The sequence below is a fragment of the Dromaius novaehollandiae genome, unplaced genomic scaffold, assembly GCF_036370855.1.
Source record: "Dromaius novaehollandiae isolate bDroNov1 unplaced genomic scaffold, bDroNov1.hap1 HAP1_SCAFFOLD_30, whole genome shotgun sequence".
Classification (NCBI taxonomy): Eukaryota; Metazoa; Chordata; class Aves; order Casuariiformes; family Dromaiidae; genus Dromaius; species Dromaius novaehollandiae.
The window spans coordinates 5,107,456-5,114,667 of NW_026991333.1; the positions used below are offsets into that span (position 1 = coordinate 5,107,456).

A 7,212-nucleotide genomic window follows, 5' to 3' on the forward strand; every position below is an offset into this window, starting at 1 on the left:
AGCAGACCCTGCTCCAGACCGTGCCCGGGGAGATCACAGCAGGGCCAGGAGTGGGGAGCTCCCCAGGGCCCCAGCTGAGCCCCTCGAGTTTGGCTGGGTGCTGCACAGACCCCTTCCCCCTCCCACAACAGCATCCTCCCATTTTGCCAGGGCTTGAACAGAGCCCTCTCCCTGGGTGACACTGGGTGCCCCTTTGCGCACGGTGCTGCCCAGGCCCTCGGAGCGAGGCCAGGAACCACCCCCAAACATGCTGAGCATGGCACTGGCCCCCACGCTGGGCCTTCACAACCGTCCCCCATCTCCTCAACCCACTAGGCCACCACATCACCCCTTCCCTCAACACGTCCACCATCCCTGTTCTTAAATCCTGGTGCCCTCCCATGAAGTCCAGCACAAAACACATTCTCACTGAAGAAATCAGTATATCAGGAGGGAAGAGACATGCATTTCTTCGCAATGCCTCTCCTGTGGGGGAGAAAAGAAAAAATGTATCAGGGAGAAATAGAGATGTGAACAGAAGAGGGGGGGACGAGGGAATGAGGCTTTGCGTGTAAAACACTTTGCAAACAAGATCCAGCTAGTGATGATTTCTGCTAAAGAACGCCAGCAGTGTTCCAGCAGGGCTGGCACTGTCAGGCTGACTTTCGCAGATCTGCTTTGCAAGAATCTGCAGAGAACAGGAGGGCTGAGATTCCTGTTCCCCAGTGCAGACTGTGTCCAGTGGAGGGGCTTGATTCATTGCCCTCTCATTGATCTCTTTATGGAGGTGTTTGGCGGTCTCCAAGAAAGATCCGTAAGTCCCATCCTCCAATTTAGGGAAGCTGGCCAAAACCCCAGTCCCTCTGATGCAAGACTTCCCCCCTCACAGCATGGGTGGATCCGGCAGGAGGGTGATTCTCCTCCAGGAGTGCTTATCCTTCCAGAAAGAGTGGGGGCTGGCAGCACCGAGTAGATTCAGGTGTCTGCCTTGGGCTCCTCTGCCCTTGGGTGCAATGAATGCTGCAACATCTCCCCAAGCAGGTGCATCTCTCGTGTTGATGCCTCCATCTGAGAGGGCTCCCTGGACTCCCATGTTGCGGCCCGAAGGGAGTCGTTTAGGACGACCTCCCTCCCCTTAGGACCAGCGACCAAGTTCGTGATGCCCTTGGACTGAATTAAGGTGAAAACGACACCAGCCAACCACTTTTAAGATTTATTAAGGCAAAATGGAATCAACTAACTAGACACGTCTCGCGTCACACGTTTAGGAAAAAGAGAGGAAAAGGGGAAGACAGAGAGAGAGAGAGAGAAAGATAGATATCACCACCCGTGGATCCAGCAGCGTCCCGTTGGTCCTCTTCTCTTGGGAGTCTCGGCGGCAGCGGAGGTGGGGGGCAGAGGCGGGAAGCTCCCATCTGGTTCCGCTGACTCCGCTCGAGTTCTTCAGTCGTCGCAAGCAAGCCCCCCGACCCCCCCATTCACCCAGTCTGCAGTTTTTATAGGTTCTTGCCCCACCTCTGGGAGGTGCTTCCTCGCTTCCCATGCAGATTAACTGTCATGCGCAGTCCGCCCTCTCGGAACCTTCCAGAAATGGGCTGGGGCATCTGGGGGTCTCCTGCTCATGCGCAGATGGCAAATGAGTACGTGCAGTTCGTGCCAGACATGCTGTTTCCCTAGAGGCGACCTTCTGCCCTTTTCACGCCCTTTTTCCCCCATGCAGGTGCACGAGGCTGTTTACCTCGCGGACGGCTCCCGGGGACACTGGTGCAGCATTGCCCGACGCGCCTTGGCAGTAGCAGCTCTGCAGCAGCAGCAGCAATGTCGAGACAACATTGCATTTAGTACCAGTTCTCTACACAAGCTCTCAGTGGGGATGAGGGTGGGGGTCTGAGCCCCCAAAGCCCAGCAGTCTTGCCCTCACCAATGCACGTCCCTGCGGGTTGGTGTCGAGGTGGCTGTGTCTAGACAGCCCTGGGTGGGGCTGAGGCCTCTGCAACCCCCGGGTCCCCCTCGGGCTCCAGCAGCCCCACAGCGGTGCTGCCAGAGAGGAGCAGTGAGGTCAGAGAAGAGCAGCCGTGTCACAGCAGCCTGGGGCAGGGCAAGGCGGGGCAGGGTGGGGTGACCTCACAGTGGGGCAGAGCAGCATCCTTGGCATTCGGGACACCCAGCTGCCTGCGGCCCCTGGGAGAAGGGCTCTCTCGGGCAGAGGGGGTGAAGCGCCTTTGGCCCAGAGGAGCTGCCGGCCCCTCGGCCTGCAGTGCATGCCTGTGCCCATGGAGCTGGAGGACTTGCAGCTCTGCTTGCGGCGGCACCAGGATGAACGCCGGGACCTGCTGGAGAAGCTGCTGGAGCGGGAGCAGGCTTGTGGCGTCCTGCGAGCAGCTAGCAGCGCGTTGGAAGAAGGGATGGATAGGTGGGCATGGTTCCATCCTGCTCGGGGCTGAGACTCGGGTCCCGGAGGCTGTCTGCAGCCCCTGCACGCCTTGGCCCTCGATGGGGGCCCTGCGGGGCTGGGTGGAGGTGGGGGGCGGGCCCTGCCACCCGTCCCGGAGGGCTCTGGGTGCTACCCGCCTGCCTGGGTGCCTGATCTCTGCCCCGGGGGTCTGCACTCAGCAGCCTCCCCTCTCCTCAACCCCGCAGGCTGCAGCGCTCCTGGGAGGGGGCTGAGGAGCCCGACGTGGGGCTGAGGGAAGAGCTCAGCACCCTCTTGAGCTGCCTGAAGGAGAGCGAGCAGGAGACAGCTGCAATGCAGGAGCAGCTCCGGGGCTTGGTAGGTGCTGGGGATGCCCGGGCGTGTGCATGGGGGGCTCCAAGGCCTGCTCCCCAGCACTGTCCCCATCCCTGCAGGAGCAGGAGAAAGAGGAGCTCCGCACCACCCTGCAGGAGCTCACCACCGAGGTACCGAGAGCCCCGTGCCAACACCCCCTCGGACACCCCTCTGGCTGCCCCACGACCCCCTCGCGCTTGGCCCTCACCCCCGGTTCATCTCCACAGCACTTCGCCTTGGCAGCGCAGCATGCCCAGAGCTCCCAGCAGCTGGAGAGGACCAAAGAAGTCCTCCCGCAGCTCCAGGTGAGGCAGATGCTCCGCTGTCCAGCTGGCTCCCCCAGGCCTGCCCCTCTGGTGCCTCTGACAGGCACGGGGACAGAGGGGCAGAGATGGGCATGTTGCGGTGCCCACGGGGTGGCGGGGGGACCCTGATGTGGGTCTGCAGGCTCCCCAGAAGAGCTGTGGGGGAACAAGGTGGTTTGGGTAATGCTGCCAGCTGTCCGGAGACGTGTGTGACAGGGACCCTGAGAGGGGTGGGGGGACTGCGTGGTTTGGGGACGCCCAGTCTCAGCCAGGGCCCTGGGCCTAGAGCCCACACTGGTCCCTGGGGGTCCTCCAGCTCCCCCCACCGAGATGCTCCCACTGCCTCTTCTCTCCCAGGCAGAGCTGACGGAGGTGAAGGCAGAGGGAGACGCGGCCCGGAAGGAGCTCCACCAGGTCTGTAACCCCCGTGAAAACACCGCTTAGGTGGGCAGAGCTGCTGGGTGTGGTGCCAGCCCCCAAGGACGCCTGTGTCCCTGCCTCCCTGGCCCCGGCTGGCCTCGCAGCGCCCTGCAGACTGACTGGGCATCGCCAGTCCCACCTGGGCTCTTTGCAACGTGGCCCGGTTGCTTTGCAGGAGAAGCAGTCAGCAGCCAAGCTGGCAGAGGCCCTGCGGGAGCAGGCTGAGATCGAGAAGGTACTAGGCGTAGGAAGCAAGGCGGGACGAGGTCTTTGTGTGGGGAAAGCCCCCTCACGGTGGGCTTGGTGTGGACTACTGAGCAGGGCCCTTCCTTCGTCCAGGTGCTGAGGAAAGAACGCGAGTGCCTCCGGGAGAGACGCGAGGGCCTCCAAGGGCAGACAGTGGGGTGAGTGGGGACAGGCCCCCGCGCCCAACCTGTGGGGCGGGGCTCTGTGCAGCTCCCAGGTCTCTGTGTCCCCAGTCCCAGCTTGGGAAGGGCTGTGCCAATCCTGGACAACAGAGCCCCTGATCTCATCCTCCTCCGATGACATCTAAGGTGCTCCCAACCCCACTAGAATGCCTCTGGAGCACTCCCAACAGCCTCTGCATGGCTTCAGACCTTCCCTGAACAGCGGTCGACCACTTGCGCAAGCTCTAAAATCCTCTGCTGAGTGCTGAACAGCTCTGGGCAGCCCTAAGGGGCTCTGCAACAGCTTTCAGCCTCCCTTCGAGTCCTCCAAACCTTCTCGGAAGGGCCCAGTGCCTTTTCCAAAGTACCTGATGGAAAGAAAAACAAACAAACAACCCACACACTGGTTGGCTCTTTGAAGCAGCTCTGAACAGCTCTGAAGAGCTCCAAGCCTCTCCTAAATGCCCTCCGAGCCTGACGTGGGAAGGGAGTGGAGGGAAGGGTGTTTTTGATGCTGGGAGCCTGGGGTGCCTTGCCTCAGCCCCAGCAGAGCCTGTCCAGCACCCCGGGTCCCTGTTGCCCATCTGGTGGTCCCAATGCCGGCCGAGCTCGCTCCTCACACCCCAACTGCCTGTGGTGCCCACAACAGGGGGAAGACGGAGCAGGCGGCCAGGCTGTCCACGTCACTTATGCGGGAGATGGTGGCTGTGAAGCTGGTAGGACGGACAAGCCCGACGTGGGCCTTGGGGAAGAAAGGGTGTGCAGGGCACCCGCTGGCTTTGGGGGCACTGGTCTCAGTGGGGATGAGGGTGGGGGTCTGAGCCCCCAAGGCCCAGCAGTCTTGCCCACACCGACACGTGTCCTGCTGTGCCTTGACCTGCAGGAGGAGCAGCTGGTGGCAAAGAGGCAGGGCATCACTTTTTGGCTGCAGTGAGTTGCCGCGTGGGGCTCGGCGTGCCAGGGCTCGTGTGCGGGGGGTGGGATGCCCAGGCTGGCGGTCCCAAGGCATCCATCAGCTTCTCCCTTCTCAACACGGACACAGCTCAGGATCCCTTCTCCCGGGGTTGCGGAGGTGCTGGTTGTTTCTGGGCTCAGTAGGGAGATGAAGAGCAGAGCCGAGATGCTTGGGCCCTTAAGCTGAGGCCCAGGAACGGGGCAGGGGGGTGGTGTGCCCAGCATGATGCAGGGTGCCAGTTGCTGGCCTGGTGGCATCTGCAGGTGATGTCTGGAAACAGATGAGACAGATTTCTCCCCTCCGCTGTCTTAACCCTCTCCTGGCCTGCAGGAAGCTGTTTGTGCTCCTCGCCTGCCTGCAGCTCGTGTTGCTCTGCCTGGTCCTGCTCACGAGGGACAGCATCAGCCGGGACCTGCCCTGCAGGCTGGCGTCCACCTTTGGGAGCTGCCCAGCGTGGCCACCACCCTTCTGATACCCCTGGCCTTGCACTGCGTGGGGTGGAGAGTGACAGGGACACTGGGCGCCGTGCAGACCTGCAAATGTCCAACCCTGCAGCACCACCCTTCTCCTGGGGCACCGCTGCACACATCTGGAATGGCATGTGCAGGCACACTGCACAGCCAGCTGTGACTCCACCTCGCTGTGGAGGACGTTTGCCTGCCAAATACTTACCACCGAGCTCACCCTGCCTTTAACAATAAAAAGCACAGCTGAGAACCCTGACTCCTCCCTCTGTGATTTTCCCTTGGAAAGAGACTGACTTGGTCATGGAATTTCAGCTGCCTGATGTAGGACTGACGGGGGGTGCCAGGGGGATGCTATGCTTGTCCAAACTCCTGTTTTCAACTGTAGCTTAAAAGCTGCCATTCCATCTTAACATGTCTGGCGATGGATTGAGCTGCCTCTAGCAAAGACTTACGCTGGCCGGGAAACACTGTAACACCCTGCTCTGCTCTTACTGGGAAACCAAATGTGAGCTGGAGTTAACTGGAAGTGGGCTGAACCAGCGATGTTTTGTGCAGTGACTTCCAGCTCTTCTTGTCCTATGCATTAATCCACCTCAAACACTCCATGCTTCAGAGCTTTTCCAAAAGGAAGGTATTCATCCACAACTTGTGGCTTTGAAACCAGACCTCAGAAAGGAGATGATGTCTCATAAATGCAGTGTGTAAAGCTGAGTACACTATTTTTTGCTGCAAAGAAATGAAAAGTGGAAAGGTGAAATCTGTTAATAATTCCGTATCCTGAACCCCACGGAAAGGGCAGAGGCCCTCAGGGCCTTCTTTGCCTGAGGTTTTCCTGGTCCACTTTTCCCTCGGGAGGCCTAGAGAGAGCGGAGGGGGTGAGAGTGTGTGCTATCTCCTGTCCTAGTCATCCCCCACCCCCCACCCCCATTAACTGTCGGTGGGATTTCAGCAAAAAGAGGTGCAGAGAGAGAGGGACTGAGGGAGGAGTTAGTGATGGGAGGAAGAGAGAAATGGCCGCAAGGGGCTGGGTGAGCCTGGGGCCAGAGGGGAGCGTTTGGAGGAAACACTGCTGCGGGAGCTACGGACGGCACTGAAGAGCGAGGCTGTGGGGCAGCAGAGATGCCAGGAGGAGCAGAGGCCAGGATCACCTCCTCTCTGTTTCCAGGTGTGAGTCCTAAAGGGGCCTGAGGGCATGCCTCTGAAGGGACGGCGTGAGGGGGACCATCTCCACAGGGACACTGTGCTCATCCGGGGCATGTCAGCTGCATGATCACATCAGGGGTCATGTCTATTGCCTTGGTGTCCTTGTACACTGTTTCTGTGTAGGTCTGCATTGCACAGCTTCATTGTTTTGGTTTCTTGGCCTGTGCATAATGTTATCTTCTGGCAAGACGAGTCTACCCCTGGTACTGAGCAAGGGGCAAATCTCTGCAGGAATCTCAGTAGCAAATATCAAATTCCATCTTGACCTTGCAGCTGTGAGCCACATTGGTGGATGTGTGGCTTGTACCCTAATCATGTGCCTTACGTCACAGCTAAGTCTCTCTGGTGCTAGTGAGATAGACAATTTCTTGTGTGAACTCATGCCCATCATTAATCACTCCTGTGATGATCCTACAGTGATCCTGCTGCTGACTTCCTTGATCTCTTTTATAGAAGCTCTTTTCCCATTTCTACTGAGCCTGGCCTCTTCTGTCTGCATCATCACCACCATCCTGAGAATCCCTTGCAATGCGGGGAGACCAAAAGCCTTTTGCACTTGCTCAGCTCATCTGACCAGGTACCAGCAGAATGAGAAAGGGGAAGAAAATAGTCTCTATTACACAACTTCCCCACTTCTTTCCTTTGGGCAAGACATCGACAGCAGTAGCTACAGCACGGCAGGACCCAGAAACTCCTTGGCAGAGAAGCT

The 7,212-nt window shown here is 59.3% G+C and overlaps 1 long non-coding RNA gene across 1 annotated transcript; it reads left to right on the plus strand.

Annotated features, from left to right (window-relative positions):
* The first annotated feature begins 3,287 nt into the window (after positions 1-3,287).
* LOC135325834 (uncharacterized) lies at positions 3,288-5,038 on the plus strand. The gene is made up of 3 exons (XR_010386579.1): positions 3,288-3,706; positions 3,811-3,875; positions 4,528-5,038. It is a non-coding gene; the product is annotated as an uncharacterized LOC135325834 (long non-coding RNA).
* Positions 5,039-7,212: the final 2,174 nt, after the last annotated feature.